At 51.6% G+C, this 16,603-nt stretch overlaps 1 long non-coding RNA gene across 1 annotated transcript in view; it reads left to right on the plus strand.

Annotated features, from left to right (window-relative positions):
* The first annotated feature begins 3,377 nt into the window (after nt 1-3,377).
* LOC122464132 overlaps nt 3,378-16,603 on the plus strand; it is a 36,204-nt gene continuing 22,978 nt past the window's right edge. Inside the window, exon 1 of the long non-coding RNA XR_006288044.1 lies at nt 3,378-3,427. This is a non-coding gene — a long non-coding RNA (uncharacterized LOC122464132). The remainder of the gene's footprint in view (nt 3,428-16,603) is intronic.

Consider the following 16,603-nt stretch of genomic DNA (forward strand, 5'->3'; position numbering starts at 1 on the left):
ACTCTAAAATGCTCAGTTTAATTTCAACTAAATGTTTGTTCTCCTAGGTAATGCCTACACTACAATCGGAGGTGCAATTGCAGCTTGTGTAGACATACCCATGCTAGTTTTAATCTAGCTAGAATGACTAAAATGGCAGCGTAGACACAGCAATATGAGCCTCGGCATGAGCTATATAAGCACACGGGAGCCCCTGGGCTTATACTTGCATTGCTAGCCTGTTCTGGAATCCATGAAGCCACATTTTCGTTATTATTTTTAGAGGCACTAGCTAGATCAAAATTAGCACAGGTGTTCCCATTTCTGATTGCCTTGTAGACGTACCTGTAGTCTTGGAGCAGCCTTTGCCGAGTGCACACATAAAGTGCTTGACTTCTCTGGTGAGTGCATTGAAGAGTTAGTAATGGAGACTGGAAGTGCTCAGCTGCCCTTTGCAAAGAGAAAGGCAGGTCAAGCTGCACTGTTGACAGTAGTGGCCACAGATCTCTAATCCAAGCATGTGGATTAAATAACCTATGAATTGGGGTAATAAAGAAAGAACTTTATTACAGCTCAATCTAGTCTTATTTTGCTTTTCTTATATTATGTAGTTTCTTCTCTCATTCTCCCAGTTATGTATAAGCAAACTCCTGATATCATGGCATCCTGACTTCACAGGCACAAAAATACAGTGGCTGTGCTCTAGATTAATTAGTCCTCCAGGATGTATAGATACAGCACGCCTCTTCATGCAGACTTTGGTTTCCATTGACATGTACTCTGCTGGGGGCAGAAACAAAGAAGTCCAGTACAGGGCTGTCACCGGCAGCAGCTACACTGAATAGTAGAAAGTCTGTTGCCTCATTTTTGTACATAATAAAAGATTTCTCTCAGCGCCGCTCCGAGCCTCATAAAGATACATACTTCAGCAGCTACTATCAAGGAGGAGGTAATGGGGATAAAGCCTTGCAATGTATTCAACAAAATGTTTTCCAGGTAGATGTCTTTTCGTTGTTCTTGTAAGCAGCACAATGGACAACTGGGGAAGTAGAAGGAGGGGCTGGTGGCCTCTATGCCCTTCTGTGCAGTGCTACAGAGTGCATTCTGGAGAGGCAAGAGCTGCTGGGGCTGGATACCTCTAGACCCTACAAGCTCCACCTTCCATTGCAAGTGTAAACCAGCTGTTGTGATCAGAGCATGGCTGTCTTTCAGTCCCCCTTTGGGCCAGAATTGAAGTAGACCCAGAGTTTGAGCAGTTTCTCCCCTGAGCTCAGGAACAGCACAACAGGTCCAAGTGGGAGAAAGGCAGGAACAGCAGGCAGCTGCCAGCCTGTGATTTTAAGGAAGCAGCGAGTAGGGGCTGTGTCCCAGCAAGGAGGAGCATGAGTGGTGAAGGGGAGAAGTAAGGAGCTGAGCTGCCTACTTTTTCAAAAGGGAGGAAAAAGACAGAGCAGACAGGAGGGCGATGCCTGGTCATTTTCAGGCAGAGCGGAGGTGGGAGTTAGAGCAGAAAAGCTATTGGGAGAACTCTGTGCTGTGTCACAGCACTCCGTCCAGTCTCCCCTACATGGATAGAAAATACACGAGTGTGGTGAGATACACATTTTGTCTGTACAGATTTAGAAAGGCTATACTAATGAGTGCAACACTGTATTTTTTACGGTAAAGCTAAGAAAATTGTGAAATGCTGAGCAAATAGATTGTGAAGCGAAGCTTAGTTGAAGGGCACACTCACTTCTCTCTTTCATCTCCTGCGTGCCGTTCATATTTGTTGACTGTCACAGAACTGAGATATACCCAATAACAAGTCACCCACAACAGGATACAGATAAAACCATAAACAGAAACCTTCCTGGGTTGTTGTCTTTCCATAACTTCAAGCACTTTGCAAATAATTCTTAGCACATGAATAAGACATCTCCTCAGCTGAAGGCCCATTATTCTGAAGAAAAACTGGCTGCTGTAATTTCAGGTACCAACCCTTGTAGAATTAGAAATGTAGTCTGGAAGGGACCTCAAAAGGCCACCAGTGCTGAAGCAGGATTATATATACCTAGACCATCCTGATGGGTGTTTGTCTAACAAACTCTAATGATGGGGATTCCAATACCTCCTTCGGAAGCCTATTCCAGTGTTCAGCTATCCTTATAGTTAGGATGTTTTTCCCAATGCCTAATTTAAGCCTCACTTGCTACAAACTAAGTCTATTACATTTTGTCCAACTCTCAGCAGACATGGAGATCAAATGATTGCCATCCTCTTCATGATAGTCCTTAACGTATTTGAATATTTATCAAATTCCCCCCCTTCAGTCTTTTGTCAAGTCTAAACATGCCCAGTTTTTTTAACCTTTCCTCATAGGCACAGGCGCCGGAAGGACTGCAAGAGTGTGCATGTGTGTGTGGGGGGAGTCCCCCCCCAACATCCCAACCCTCCTAAAGCCCCACCCCAGCCCCACCCTACCACAGCCCCCGCCCCCCCCAAAACCTCCACTCCCAAAGCCCCAGCACCTCCACACCATACTCTCCTTACCTTACTCTCTCTGCTGACCATCCTGAAGCCCTCAGGTGATAGGTCCTTCCTGCTTCCCAGATCCGACAGGTCCCCGGCATCAAGATATTAAGAGGAGCCTCCACTGCAGCTTTGGTAGCAGACAGGTGGGGGCCAAGCTGCCGGCATGTGGCTCAATGCACAGCGGAACCCGGGTGCTGGTCAACCAGGCCTGGTCACGGCGCTCTCCCTCCCAGCGTAGACACAGCTCTCCCTCCCAGCCAGGTTTTAAGGTGGGGGAGGTAGATGGGGACATTGGCCGTTTGGGTGCCAGAATCTTTGTAGAAGTGTGTGTGTGTGGGGAGGCCAAAGTGTTGCAGGAATTAATACTTAAATATCCTACAGATGTTTCTTTTGTTAAAAAGTGGGGGGGGGGGGGGAGGAGGGAAGTCATGATCCCCTGGCCCTCCCAGTTCTGGTGCCAGTGCTCATAGGTCAGGTTTTCCCTTTTCTCATTTTTGTTGCTGTCTTCTGGACTCTCTCCAATTTGTCCACCTCTTTCTTAAAGTGTGGTCCACAAAACTGGACCCAGTACTCCAGCTGACGCCTCACTAATGTGGAACAAATATCTCCTGTGTCTTACATACCACACTTCTGTTAATACATCCCAGAATGACATTTACCTTTTTCTCTGTAGCATCACATTGTTGACCCGTACTTTGCCTGTGATCCTCAATAATCCCCAGATCCTTTTTTGCAGTACTGCTGCCTAGCTTCATTTTGTAGTTCTGCATTAGATTTTTTCTTCTTATGTGAAGTACTTTGCACCTGTCTTTATTGAATTTCATTTTGTTGATTGCAGGCCAGTTCTCCAATTGAGCAAGATCATTCTGATTTCTAATCCTATCCTCCCAAGTGCTTGCAACCCCTCCTCAGCTTGATATCAACTGAAAATACTGTAAGTACACTCTCCACTCCACCATCCAAGTCATTAATGAAAATATTGAATAGTACCAGACTCAGTACAGACTCTCTGGGATCCCACTAGGTATGTTCTCCCAGTTTGACAGTGAAACATTGATAAATAGTTTAGTATGTTTTGTAAACCAGTTGTGCACCCACCTTATAGTAATTTCATCTATACCATATTTCACTAATTTGCTTGTGAGAATGTCATTTGGGACAGTGTCAAAAGTCTTACCAAAATCAGTTACATCATCTCTACTGCTTTCCCCAATCCATGAGGTCTGTCACCCTGTCAAAGAAGGAAATTCGATTTGTTTGGCATGATTTGTTCTTGACAAACCCATGCCGTCTATTACTTATCACTTTATTATACTCCAGGTTTGAACAAATTGATTGTTTAATAATTTGTTCCAGGATCTTCCCAGGTATTGAAGTTAGGCTCACTGGTCTACAATTTCCCAGGTCCTAGTTTTCCCTTTTTTGAAGATGAGAATGGCAAACATAGTACCTTAGTCCTCCAGAACCTCATCCATCCTCCGTGAGTTCTCAAAAATAATAGCCAGTGGTTTAGAGATTACTTCAGGTAGGTTCCCCAAGTACTCTAGGATGCATTTCATCAAGCCTTATTGAGTTGAATACATCACGCTTATCGACATTTTCTTTAACTTTATTGTTGAAGATACTAAATCACTTCCTCTATAGCTAAATCCACACTTTAATGATTAAGTTTAAGGGCACTTAATCATTAAACAGTAACCAGTGTGTGCATTAGTACTTTTACACTTTATACCAACGGTGAACACCTAGGTCCCGATAAGGATGGGATTTCCATGGTGGATATTGCATAGAGTTAATAATTAGCGAGGTTATGGCCCATTGGTTGAAATTACCACAATAATTTGTTGACCATAACTAAACGGGAAACCAAGCAAGATAAATAATATTTTAAAACAGTGTGAATGCATGGAATTGCTTGGCAATTATTTATAATTAGTCCAATTTATTGGATTACCTGCAACTGTGTCCTAAAATAAGCTTAAAAAGTTTAGTCCGATATCTGGGATATTGTCTCTTATTATTTTATTGATCTACTTGATACATTCTTAATGCTCAGTGCTGTGAAATAATCCTAAAAATGGTCAATGAAAGCTAATATAAAAACATATTAATTAACTCCTGTATTAGTAAGGTTAAGAGTACCCAGAGGCTTACAAGGATTACCCTGTCAGCCAGTTAAATCTATAGGTATGTGGCAAACTGCCAACACTACTTTGATGGGTCTCATGCTTTCTCTTCTTGGGGAGGGTTCAGGGCACCGTTTCTCTCCCCTGAACTGGGGTATTAACTGCCCCACTAGTGTCCTAGAGGAGGAAAGTGGAGAGGGAGGGACCTGGGCCCGCCCCCTACTCTGGGTCCCAGCCCAGGGGCCCTAGGGATAGCGGTAAACCGCTTGAACTAGCCGTTCCTTCCCCCGGGCTACTTTCCTCTCCTGCCCTTCAGCTTGTGGGGCTTCGTGCCCTCCCTCCACATAAACCAGGTGTCCCTTTACCTAGGGTCTTGGTCTTCTTAGCCCACAGCAGCACTTCTCCAAACTCTCCTCTGCTTCCCTCCAAACTGCTCTCTGCTCCAACACCAATCCACTCTGCTTCAACTCCTCCTCTTGTCTGATTGAAGCAGGGGGGTTTTATCAGGTGACTGGCTTCAGGTGCTCTAATTGGCTTCAGGTGCTTTAATTGGCTTCAGATACTTTAATTAATCTAGAGCAAACTTCCTTCCCTCTCCAGGGAAGAAGGCTCCCTTCGAACCCTCTCCTGCTGCCCTCTGGCCTGGGCTTTCCTTGCTTTTGCCCCTGCTTTACTTCCCCCCCGACCGGGCCAGATGCTTTTTCTTCATTTTGTTTTGTTCTTTTTGCTGTTTTTCTTTGCTGCCGTTCGAGTGCTGGTCGGCTGCCAGCCCCCCCCATGCCTGCCCTCGGACGCTGCTACTGCTTCAGCTGCAACTCCCGGAGGAGGGGGGGAGGACTGCCGACCCGCTCCCCGGAGGAGTGGAGTGGATGCCCCCAGACCCAACCGTTTTGCTGTTCATTTGTGGACCCGCAATTAATAGTCTTCTTATCTTTGCTTGGCATTTTTGGAATGCTCCACAAAGACCGGGAGAGAAGACAGCTGACGGAGACATCGCCCAGGGAAGCTACAAATCATCGTGGAGGGGGCCGTAAGACTGAGTAACTTTTGAACTGTACTCTCGTGTGGGGGGAGTTTGACTGTGTCTTAACTGCGTTTGTAGGGGCACAGGGGGTGTGGCACGGAGCTGCCCCCCGATCCATTGGTGCCCCCCCCAACACTACTGCAACCGACACAGCCCCCCCGCCGTCTGTCACTGCTGGCAACCTGCCGTCTGCCTCTCGCCTCAACTGCTTGCCCTGAATTCCATCATCTGGACCAGACACAACAGCCGACCAAACGAGACTCTTTGGATAAACGCGCGTGGGTCCGCGTTCCCACCCCCCGCCCCGGACTGCCCACCCCACAGTTTGCCCCTACTACCTGACCCCAACTCCTGTTTCCTTCCCCTGTCCAGTCCAACACATTTGGCCCCCCTCTGCCTGCAGCCCAACAGGGAGAAGTGGTTAATCTGCTTCCCCCTCCCCCCTCCTCCTTCTGGTGTCTCCCCGTCTCTCCCTGCTCACGATGGCAGGGAATGAGAGGAGTGAGGCCCCTCTAACAACCTCAGTTGCCCCTCCCCCACCTACCCACCTGCCCAACCCCCAAGCCCCCCTCCCCACCACTGCTGCCAAAACACCTGCCACCGCCCCCGCTGGGGCATCGGCAGCCGGAGGCACCGGGGCGACTATTAACGCTGCTACGCCCACCGCCCCCCCAGATTCTAGGAAAGCCCCCCCCGGTTAACCGGAAAGGCCAGGGTGTGAAGAAGGGGAAGGGCCCCGCCACAACCACCAAGCCCTCCATGGCAGAGGCTGCCCCCACCGCTGTGGCCTCATCATCGACCATGGCGTCCCTCCCTGCTGTTCCCTCCACCAGCTCTGCAAGCGTCCCTCCCCCGGCCCCCAGGGCGTATGGCCGGGCGGTGGCAGCCCCCCCCCGCCACCTGCCGCCTCGTCATCTCGCCCACCCACTGCCTCCACTACCATCAATAGTGGCCGGGGCCCCTTTCCCACCATGACCAGGAAGCATGGCGTCCATTGCCTCCTGGTGCCCTCTTCGCCCCACGTGGAGACATACATGCAGGCGTTGGTGAGGGTGGTAGGACCCACGACTATTGTGGCAGCCTCCAAAATGTATGGGAAGGTCGTCTTTTTCTTAGCATCGGAGGCTGCCGCCCAGGAGGTGGTGGAAAAGGGCCTGGCAGTCGGGGGGGTGTTTGTCCCCCTGGAGCCGCTAGAAGACCTGGGCGTCCGCCTAGTCCTGACCTCCATCCCTCCTTTTCTACCCAATGCCGCCCTGTTACCCGCTCTCTCCACCCTGGGGAAACCCGTTTCCGTCATCAGCCCTCTCCCGTTGGGCTGCAAGGACCCCACCCTCCGTCACGTCCCTTCGTTCCGCCGGCAAGTGCAGCTTTTACCGCCGCTGGCAGCGCATGATGGAGAGGCGCTTGAGGGGTCCTTCCTAGTCCCCTACCAGGGACCCCGCTATCGGGTCTACTATTCCACAGGAGAGGCCCGGTGCTACCTCTGCCGATCAGCGGGGCATGTCCGAAGAGACTGCCCCTTGGCGCGGCGGGGAGGGGCACCCGAGACCCCCAAGACCCGACAGAACATCGGCTCCGTCGTTGCCGACACCCCTGGCCGCCCGACATCTGAAACCACCTCTTCTCCTGCTCGATCCACCGCTGCTCCTGCCCGGGCCCAAGAGACACCTCCCCTACAACGCCCAGACGAGCGAGGGAGCCCCGCCCTTGCTGTTAACAATCCAGCAGAGCCTATGGAGGAGGGTGCAGCAAAGATATTACCGGGCATAGGAGAGGGCCCGCCCCAAGGAGAACCGCCTCCCCCTCATGCTGCCTCACCGTTACCCCCCCGAGTCCCTGAACCATCACCTCTGCCCTCCGACACGACCCCTGCTAACCAGCCCCCAGACGATGCTATGGAGGGCTGGACCCTAGTCCAGGGAAAGCGAGGCAAGCGGAAGGCTCGAGCTCCGCTGCACCCATCTGATGTGGAGGCCCCCCGGAAGACCAGGAAGGGAGGCACTGACACTGAGCCTTCCGCTATGCCCACAAGTGAGATCCATCCGCCGGTGTCGGGAGGGGAGGACAAAATAGCACTGGAAGGTAGACTCTCCCCTCCACAGGAGACCCTCCCCTCCGAGACCCCTGAGGAAGCCCCTTCTGCCCGAATATTGCCCGAAACCCCCGCGAACCCCGAAGTGACCGTTGTAGCGGGCGCCAGAGGGGAGACCCCCGGGGTGACAGAAGATGACCTCTCCTCCATGTATGAGGAGATCGAGGCCCTAGGTTTGACCCCGGTCACCCAGGGAGAGAATGACCTACTGCCGGCTGGCCTCGATCTGGGCAACCTTACCCCAGTCCCCCTTTCCCCATGCTCCCTCCCCCAACCGCCTTCCCGGGCGAGCATCCTGCAGAAGGTGGTCCACCACCTGAGGCCATGGCTGCCAAATCCACCACAGAGCCTGCGCCTAGCATCACTGGGAGCCCCCTCCCCACCCCCTTAACCCTCGAATCTGTTCGGGAGGCACCACCTCTCAGCTGCTTGCCTCCCAAAGCCCAGAGCCTTGCCTCTGCCCCCGCCCCCACCCCCAGAGCCTCGCCTCTGCCCCCGCCCCCACCCCCACCCCTGTTCCTGCCCAATCCACCTCCTCCTGCAATGCTATTGGTGCCCCTGGGGTTGTTTCTTTCCCGTTTCTTGCGGATCCCCCCCAAGGAGCAGCCTTTGCATTTTCCTGCCGCGACCCATTAGGAGCTGCAATTTTCCCTCCGCCATCCTCTTCTGTCCCAAGGCTTGAGACGGACCTAATAACTTTAGCCTGTCAGACGCCCCGTCGGTGGTCTGCACCCTGCCTGCCCGCCTCAGCGGACCACGAGGCTGCACCAAGAGCCCCACCAGGGAATAACCCAGAAATCGCAACCCCACCTCCCCATGAGCTGCGAAAAGCGTTGCGAAAGTTTTTAGAAGACATCCGTGGCTCCCGCAACAGGGTACAGCTAGTTCTCCAGCTATGGGGGGACTTTGATCAAATCCTCCAGGCCACAAGGGCCCTTATAAAGGAGGGTAAAGGGAAAGGAAGGCATGGTGCTGCGGCCTACGGGCGGGCCCGCAGCTTCCGTGACGCTTTACTCATTTATGGGATGGGTCACGGATTGTTGCGCAACCCACCCGGGGCTGCGAACACCCCCCCCAACAAGGAACCCCCACCCCTCCAGCCCTCCGCATGACGCCCCTCATTATTGCAACTTTGAACACCAGGGGCTGTAGGATGGCTCTCCGCAGGTCCCAGGTGCTCTCTTACCTTCGGGAAGGGGGGTATTCTGTGGTTTTCCTGCAGGAGACCCATACGGATCTGACCGCCGAGGACAGCTGGCGGCTGGAGTGGGGGGACGGGGTCTACTTCAGCCACTTCACGATTCGACAAGCTGGAGTGGTGACCCTGTTCTCCCCCAACATACGGCCCGAGGTGCTAGGGGTCACTGAGGCCGTGCCGGGCCACCTGCTGCATCTCCGAGTCCATATGGAGGGGCTCGTGGTCAACCTTGTCAACATCTATGCCCTGACAACGAGCCCGAAGCGGCCGCAATTTTACCAGTGGGTGTCCGACTTCCTCAGCACCCTAGATTCTCACGAGTGCTTAGTCCTGGGAGGGGACTTTAACACCACCCTTGAGGAACAGGACCGCTCAGGGGCCGAGCTGAGCCCGGCCGCTGCAAACATTCTCTGAGAAATAGTCGACCATCACTCCCTAGTAAACGTCTGGCGTGACCACCATCCAGATGACACTTCCACGTTCACCTTTGTCCAGGTGGAGGCCCATCGGTCACACCACTCTCGGTTGGACCGTATTTATTTATCCCGTTTCCATCTTTCACAGGCCCACTCCTCCAACATTCGGCCGGCCCCATTTTCCGACCATCATCTAGCCACCATAACAGCCTCCCTCCATGCAGAGAGGCCGGGACCGGCCTATTGGTACTTTAACAACAGCCTGTTGGAGGATGAGGGCTTTGTGACGTCCTTCCGGGAGTTTTGGCTGGCCTGGTGAGAGCAGCGGCGTGCCTTTCCCTCGGCGCGGCGATGGTGGGATCTAGGGAAGGTGCGCGCCAAGCTCTTCTGCCATGACTACACCCGGGGCACCAGCCGACGGAGAAATGCAGTGATAGAGCAGTTGGAAGGGGAGGTCTTAGAGATGGAGAGTAGTCTGGCCGCCAGCCCCAAGGACTCGTTCCTCTGCGGAGCATGCCAGGAGAAGCGGGAGGAGCTCCAGGCCCTCGAGGACCGTCGGGCCCGAGATGCCTTTGTTCGATCCCGCATCCGCCTCCTTCAGGCTCCTGTTTCTTCTACGCCCTGGAGAAAACGAGGGGGGCCAAGAAACACGTCACCTGCCTTCTAGCAGCAGACGGCGCCCCCCTCACGGGTCCGGTGGAGATGTGTGGGAGGGCCCGTGACTTCTACACAAGCCTTTTCTCCCCGGATCCGACCGATCCTGGCGCTTGCAGGGTGCTCTGGGAGGAACTCCCCACGGTCAGCGTGGGCGACCGAGACCAGCTAGAGCTGCCTCTCACCCTGGCCGAGTTCTCGGAAGCCCTCCGTCGCATGCCCACCAATAAATCTCCGGGCATGGACGGGCTGACCGTGGAGTTCTACCGCGCGTTCTGGGACATTCTCGGCCCAGACCTAGCCACTGTCTGGGCTGAGTCTTTGCAGGGCAGGGTCCTCCCTCTTTCGTGCAGGCGAGCGGTGCTCGCCTTGTTGCCGAAGAAGGGGGACCTCCGCGATTTACGAAATTGGCGTCCCGTCTTGCTCCTTAGCACGGATTACAAAATCGTAGTGAAAGCAATCTCGCTGCGGCTAGGGTCCGTGATGGCGGACGTGATCCACCCAGACCAGACCTATACTGTCCCGGGTCGCAGCATTTTTGACAACCTATTTCTAGTCCAGGATCTTTTGGAACTCGGGAGTAGAGAAGGTCTGTCGTTCGCCCTCCTGTCTCTTGATCAGGAGAAAGCGTTCGATAGAGTGGACCATGGGTACCTCCTGGGCACTCTGCAGGTGTTTGGATTCGGACCTCAGTTTGTGAGTTTTCTCCAGGTGCTGTACGCTTCCGCGGAGTGTCTGGTTAGGCTCAACTGGACCCTGACCGAACCGGTCAGCTTCAGGCGAGGAGTACGGCAGGGGTACCCCCTCTCGGGCCAGCTGTACGCTCTGGCGATCAAGCCCTTCCTCTGTCTCCTCCACAGGAGGTTGACGGGGTTGGTGCTGCAGGAGCCGGAGCTGCGGCTGGTCCTGTCGGCGTACGCCGATGACGTGCTCCTCGTGGTCCAGGACCTCGGGGACTTGGCACGGGTGGAGGCTTGCCAGGCCATCTATTCGGCAGCCTCCTCCGCCCGAGTCAACTGGGTCAAGAGCTCTGGCTTGGCGGTGGGGGACTGGCGGCAGGTGAGCTCCCTCCCACCTGTGCTTCAGACCATCCGGTGGAGCACGGGTCCACTGCTCTACCTAGGCGTTTACCTTTCTGCCACGCACCCTTCTCCACCGGAGAACTGGCAAAATTTAGAAGGCGGGGTGATAGAGCGGCTCCGGAAATGGACGAGGCTACTCTGATGTCTCTCCCTCCGAGGGAGAGCACTGGTGCTTAACCAACTGGTCCTGTCCACGCTCTGGTACTGGCTCAACACCCTGGTCCCAGCCCTGGGTTTCCTGACCAACTTCCGGACATCGATTCTAGAGTTCTTTTGGTCAGGAATGCACTGGGCTCCTGTTGGGGTTCTTCATCTACCCCTGAAGGAAGGAGGGCAGGGCCTGAAGTGTCTGTACACTCAGGTCCATGTCTTCCGCCTCCAAGCCCTGCAGAGGTTTCTTTATAGTGCAGGTAGTTCGACGTGGAGTATATTGGCGCACGCCTTCCTGCGCCGCTTCCAAGGGCTCCGATACGACCGGCAGCTCTTTTATCTCTGTCCGAGAGGTTTTCCGCAAGACCTCTCCGGGCTGCCGGTCTTCTACCAGGACCTCCTCCGGACCTGTAAACTGTTTTCAACAACCAGGTCCGTGGTGGCCACCGTGGGAGCGGATCTCCTCGCGGAGCCCCAGCTCCGTGTGCAGGCGGCAGAGTCCCGCTCGGTGCGCCAGAGTTTGGTTCTGGCGGAAGTCACGAGAGTCGGAGACCTCCTGGACTACGACCGGGGAGACTGGCTGGATCCCCTGACGCTGGCTCAGCGCATGGGGCTCTCCAGACCTCATACCCCCCCGGCACGTACTTCAGGAGGTGAAGGCTGCCTTGACGCCTGCTGCTCCGGCTTATCTCAACCGAGCCCTGCGCGAGGGCGCACCCTGCCCACCCTCTACCCCAGGCCCGCCGGACCTTTCAATTGGGCCCTTACCCCGTAGATCCCAACAAACCCCTCACCCTTTCACTGCGAGTCGGCTGCATGAACTGCAGCCGGTCAGCTTCCAAATCGCGCCACGGAAATATCTATACACGCTCACGCTTCACACCCTTCATGCCTACACCCTGGTGTCCCGCCCCGATACAAAGTGGCGGGACCTCCTGCCACCTTTGGAGGGTGAGCAACCCCGGTGGGCCAGCCTGTATTCTACCTTGGTCCCGAGGCCCGTCGGGGACATTAGTTGGCGGCTCCTTCACGGAGCTGTGAGCACGGGCCTGTTTTTGACACAGTTCACCCCCATCCCGGATACTTGCCCTTTTTGCAACGGAAAAACCTGGTGCACGTATATTTAGAGTGTGCCAGGCTGCAGCCCCTTTTCCGGCTCCTCACGAATATTTTATTAAGCTTTTGGCTACACTTTTCCCCTCACCTTTTTATCTACACACTCCCCATCCATGGCCCCACAAAATCGCGAGATCTCCTGGATAACCTCCTCCTAGCCCTAGCTAAAACAGCCATTTATAAAACCAGAGAGGGGAGGTTGGCTAATGAAGCGTCCTGCAATTGTAGGGCCATTTTCCGATCCTCAGTACATTCACGTATCTGGGCGGAGTTCCTCTGGGCAGCGTCCACCGACTCCCTTGACGCCTTCGAGGAGCGGTGGACACTGTCCGAGGTTCTCTGCTCGGTGACCCCGTCCGGTTCCCTCCATCTGACCCTTTGATTGAGGGGAAGAGCGAGAGACCCCAGCCCCAGCCGTTGCCGCTGTGGATACCATCATCACTGTCACCTAGGAGGGGTCCTATCACACGTGGTGTACTTCCCCCCCACCCCCAAACCGCCCACCCCGCAGCCGTGCCCATTTTGTCGGGCACTCTCAGGAGAGGGATAATCGGTGACACTGGGCATGGCACTAGGTAACTCGAGGGGGTGGAAGACCATGAGTATCGAGGAAGCCCCCCCGCTCTAGGCCACCAGGTAACTCAGGAGGGTGGAAGACCACGAGTGTCGAGGAAGCCCCTCCTCTCTGGGCCCAAGCTAGCCTGAACACTTCTCCCTCCTGAAGGCTGCTGTGTTATACCTTGTGTTTGCTTTTGTTTTGTTGCATAGTTTTGCTTTATCCTTTTTGGTGATTCCTTGTAAGTGTTACACAAATAAAATTCTTTTCTGCTTTAAAAAAAAAAAAACACTCTCCTGCTGCCCTCTGGCCATGCTGTATCACAAGGTACAACAAACTTACCCATTAAATTACCATCTTCCTTATCCTCCATCCTGGAACCTTACACAGTCTATATAATACTACCATAATTGTTCCCAAGTACTGCAGAGTATTTCTAAAACCTAGAAATACCTCTTTATTCAAGACGTAGTCTCAAAGCCACACATGGTACATAGGTATCTATTTATAAATTTAAGAGGAACATCATAGACACACAAATAGATATTAATGTGTTTGCACATATGCAAGCACACCCTATTAAACTAAGCTCCCTCTTTGATGAATAATAGTTTTGGTCCATGTTCTGCATCACTTACTCAGAGAATTGCAGGATACCCAGAAGAGGATAGCCCTCCATTAAAGGGGTTATGACCTTATAGCCTGCAGCTTTACCAACGTTTATTAAAACAAGACAAAACACTGAAATCACAGCAAAGAAAACACCTAATAGCTCACACAAATTCAGACTGCATCTTCAGTCTGACACTACAGTAGCAGAAGCTGAAACAAGACGTATCCATATGGTTCTCTTACTATAACCTCACATCACCCAGCCTGGAAAACTAAAGCCAAGATTGAGTTAGCACAGATATACTAATATAATATTATTGAGGCTTGCTGATATTATGGCAACCCCAGCTATTTTTATGTGCTATTTGTCTAGTATTTTCATTCATTTGAAATGCTATTTATTGTTCATACTGAGCCCAGTACAGATGTACTCCTGGTACATTATCCAGCTGGCTTTACAGATTGAGGGCTATAACAAGTAGTTGAAATACATTTTTACACAAAACTTTAAATAAATACTTTAACACATGGAGCATTATACAGAATAAATGGTATCTGGGTGTAGCATTTGGGTTTTAATGGAATTCGTTTCCATTGCTCATCCTGTGGAATTTGTTACCCCATCTTCCACCCACTTGTTTGTCTCATTTTCTTATGAAGGTAGCCTGACACTTCCCATTATAAGACAATGTTTTCAGTTGCTTATAATTTGGCCAAATTTTAACCATTTAGACTGAAATCTTCCATTCCAGATGTTTGGAAAGTTTCAGCCAGAACAGCTCAGCCATTTCCAAGGGCAAGGTTAAGGGAAAATACATTGTTTCACAATGTTAAAAAAAAAATCTAGCAACTTTTTCCTTGGAGAAGCTGTAAGACCCCCGTGCTTTGGAGCAGGGACTTGAGAGTTGAGATGGGATCATTGTGTCAGAGATGTGCCTTTTGCTATTCCCATGAAAATCTGAGACGAGTTGGGCAGAGAGCGGGAGTTGCAGGGTAGTGAAGGGAGGCTGGGACTGGTTGGATGGGGAGAGAAGGGGAAGAGGAGGCTCAGAATGGTTGGACAAGGAGGGAGAGCAGTACAGGCTGAACTAGGAGTTGAGAGGAGGTGGGAAACTGGGACTGGCAATCAGTGGGAGGAGAGTGGGAAAAGGTGGAGAGGGCAGATAGGTCTGATGAGAAGCAGGGTTGTGACAGACTTTGGCTTTGTCTACACGAGCACTTTTGTCGGTCAGGGGTGTAGGAAAAAAACCACACCCCAACCAACATAAGTTTCACCAATAAAAGTGCCATTGTGGACAACGCTATGTCGGTGGGAGACACTCTCCCACCAACATAGCTACCGCTGCTCATTGGGGGTGGCTTCATTAGGCTTCCAAGTCAATAGCCTACTTCACTACACAACCCTGAGTCATCCCCAGAGAAAGTTCCTCTTGTGCACTGAATGAGACAGAAACCCGGCCAAAAATAATGTGATAATGTAATTATAGACTATCCTAATGCACATATATAAGGGGGGGGGGGGGGGGGGAAGAAACAAAATAAGGTTATACATGTTAGTTACTTGAATTCTAACATTTCTTAACTTTTGAGTGCTTGACTTTGCAAACTAAATGTTCTTTTAACATAATTGTTTAGTGTAATTTATTATATATGTTTGTACAGCACCTAGCATAATGGAGCCTAATCTGGTTGAGGCTTTTAGGGACCTACTGAACAACAAACCTCCCCACCCACCACACACACACCACATTCAGGATGACTGGCCTAAATTCATTCATTAGTTGCAACACTCAGGAAATATGTGTTAATCACAAACTCATGGCACTAAAACCTTTATGCCATGTCATTTCTCTGTCAATGGAAGGGGATTAAGGGAAAGCAGAAAAGGCACTCTTATTCCAGAATAAGCATGACCACCCTTGCAGTTAGCTTGTCTGATTAATTTTCAGGTGTAGACAAGCCCTTGGTGCAAATAGTTTGAACAGAGGCGGTAATTAGCCCTCCATAGGGTATATCTATGCAGATCCCACAATCCGGACTATGGTGGGGTATGATTTGCCTGCTGCACTGTAACTGCCCCGTGTAGACCCTCTGAACACAAACTAAAAGCTGCCTAGTTCACATTAACATCACCCTGTTTCAAACAGGAATACACTAACCTGAACTAGGTTCGTTTTACCTAGGGTCTATGTGGGACAGTTACAGCACAGCACGCTAGTGCATGCTGCAGTTTACACCCCTCTAGTATGAACTGTGCAGCCATGTAGAGAAGCCTACAGCCAGTTGTGTATTTCAGCCAATAAACTCAAGGCCTGGTTCCCTGCCTCAAGAATTCAGAAATCGGCGGGGATTAAGGCAGAGATCCAACTCTTCTGCCGCTTGCCACAGCTCCCTGAGAAATACATTTACATCACAAGGCTAGCAAGAGAGCATTTCTTCTCAGGTGAACTGGGCTCCTATGCAAAAAACAAATAGAAACAAAATCTTGTATGACTAAGTGCAACATTGCTGCCTGATGATTCTGACTTAACAGTATTACATTCATAGGGGATTCAAGAAGATTTATATGGGCCTACAGTCTCCATCTCCAAGCATACACCATGTCTGGAACCACAGATTCACAAATACAGAGTTGGACTACTTCTGCAACAATATGCTCTCCACTGAGTCTAATTAACTCCTGTTACCTACCCTCTCTAAACCTATTCCAAGCTGGCTGGTGAACTACCCCATATTTGGTCAGTTCTGCTTTGCAATGAAAGAAGGAAATGGCAAAAGGTCAGGGAGCAAGGTCATTATAAATGCTGGGCTACCAAAAATCAGTGACAACAAGATGTCGACCTGCCTGACACCACCTGACTAGAAAGCCTCACCTGAAGCCTCATTTAGTCTGCCTGATAGACTAGGGATAGACACTGAGTCATTGTTTGGTTTGTAATCTGCATGGGAACCAATTAAATGCCTGGTATGTGAAAGCGGGGGGGCAAGTAGCAGCATAGTGCCCCACCCAATATATAATTCATAAAGTTGTGGCCTGACATTTAAACCATCCTATGTGCCTCTCATTCATTCGCTTGCTTCTCC

Source organism: Chelonia mydas, chromosome 1 (genome assembly GCF_015237465.2).
Source record: "Chelonia mydas isolate rCheMyd1 chromosome 1, rCheMyd1.pri.v2, whole genome shotgun sequence".
Lineage (NCBI taxonomy): Eukaryota > Metazoa > Chordata > Testudines > Cheloniidae > Chelonia > Chelonia mydas.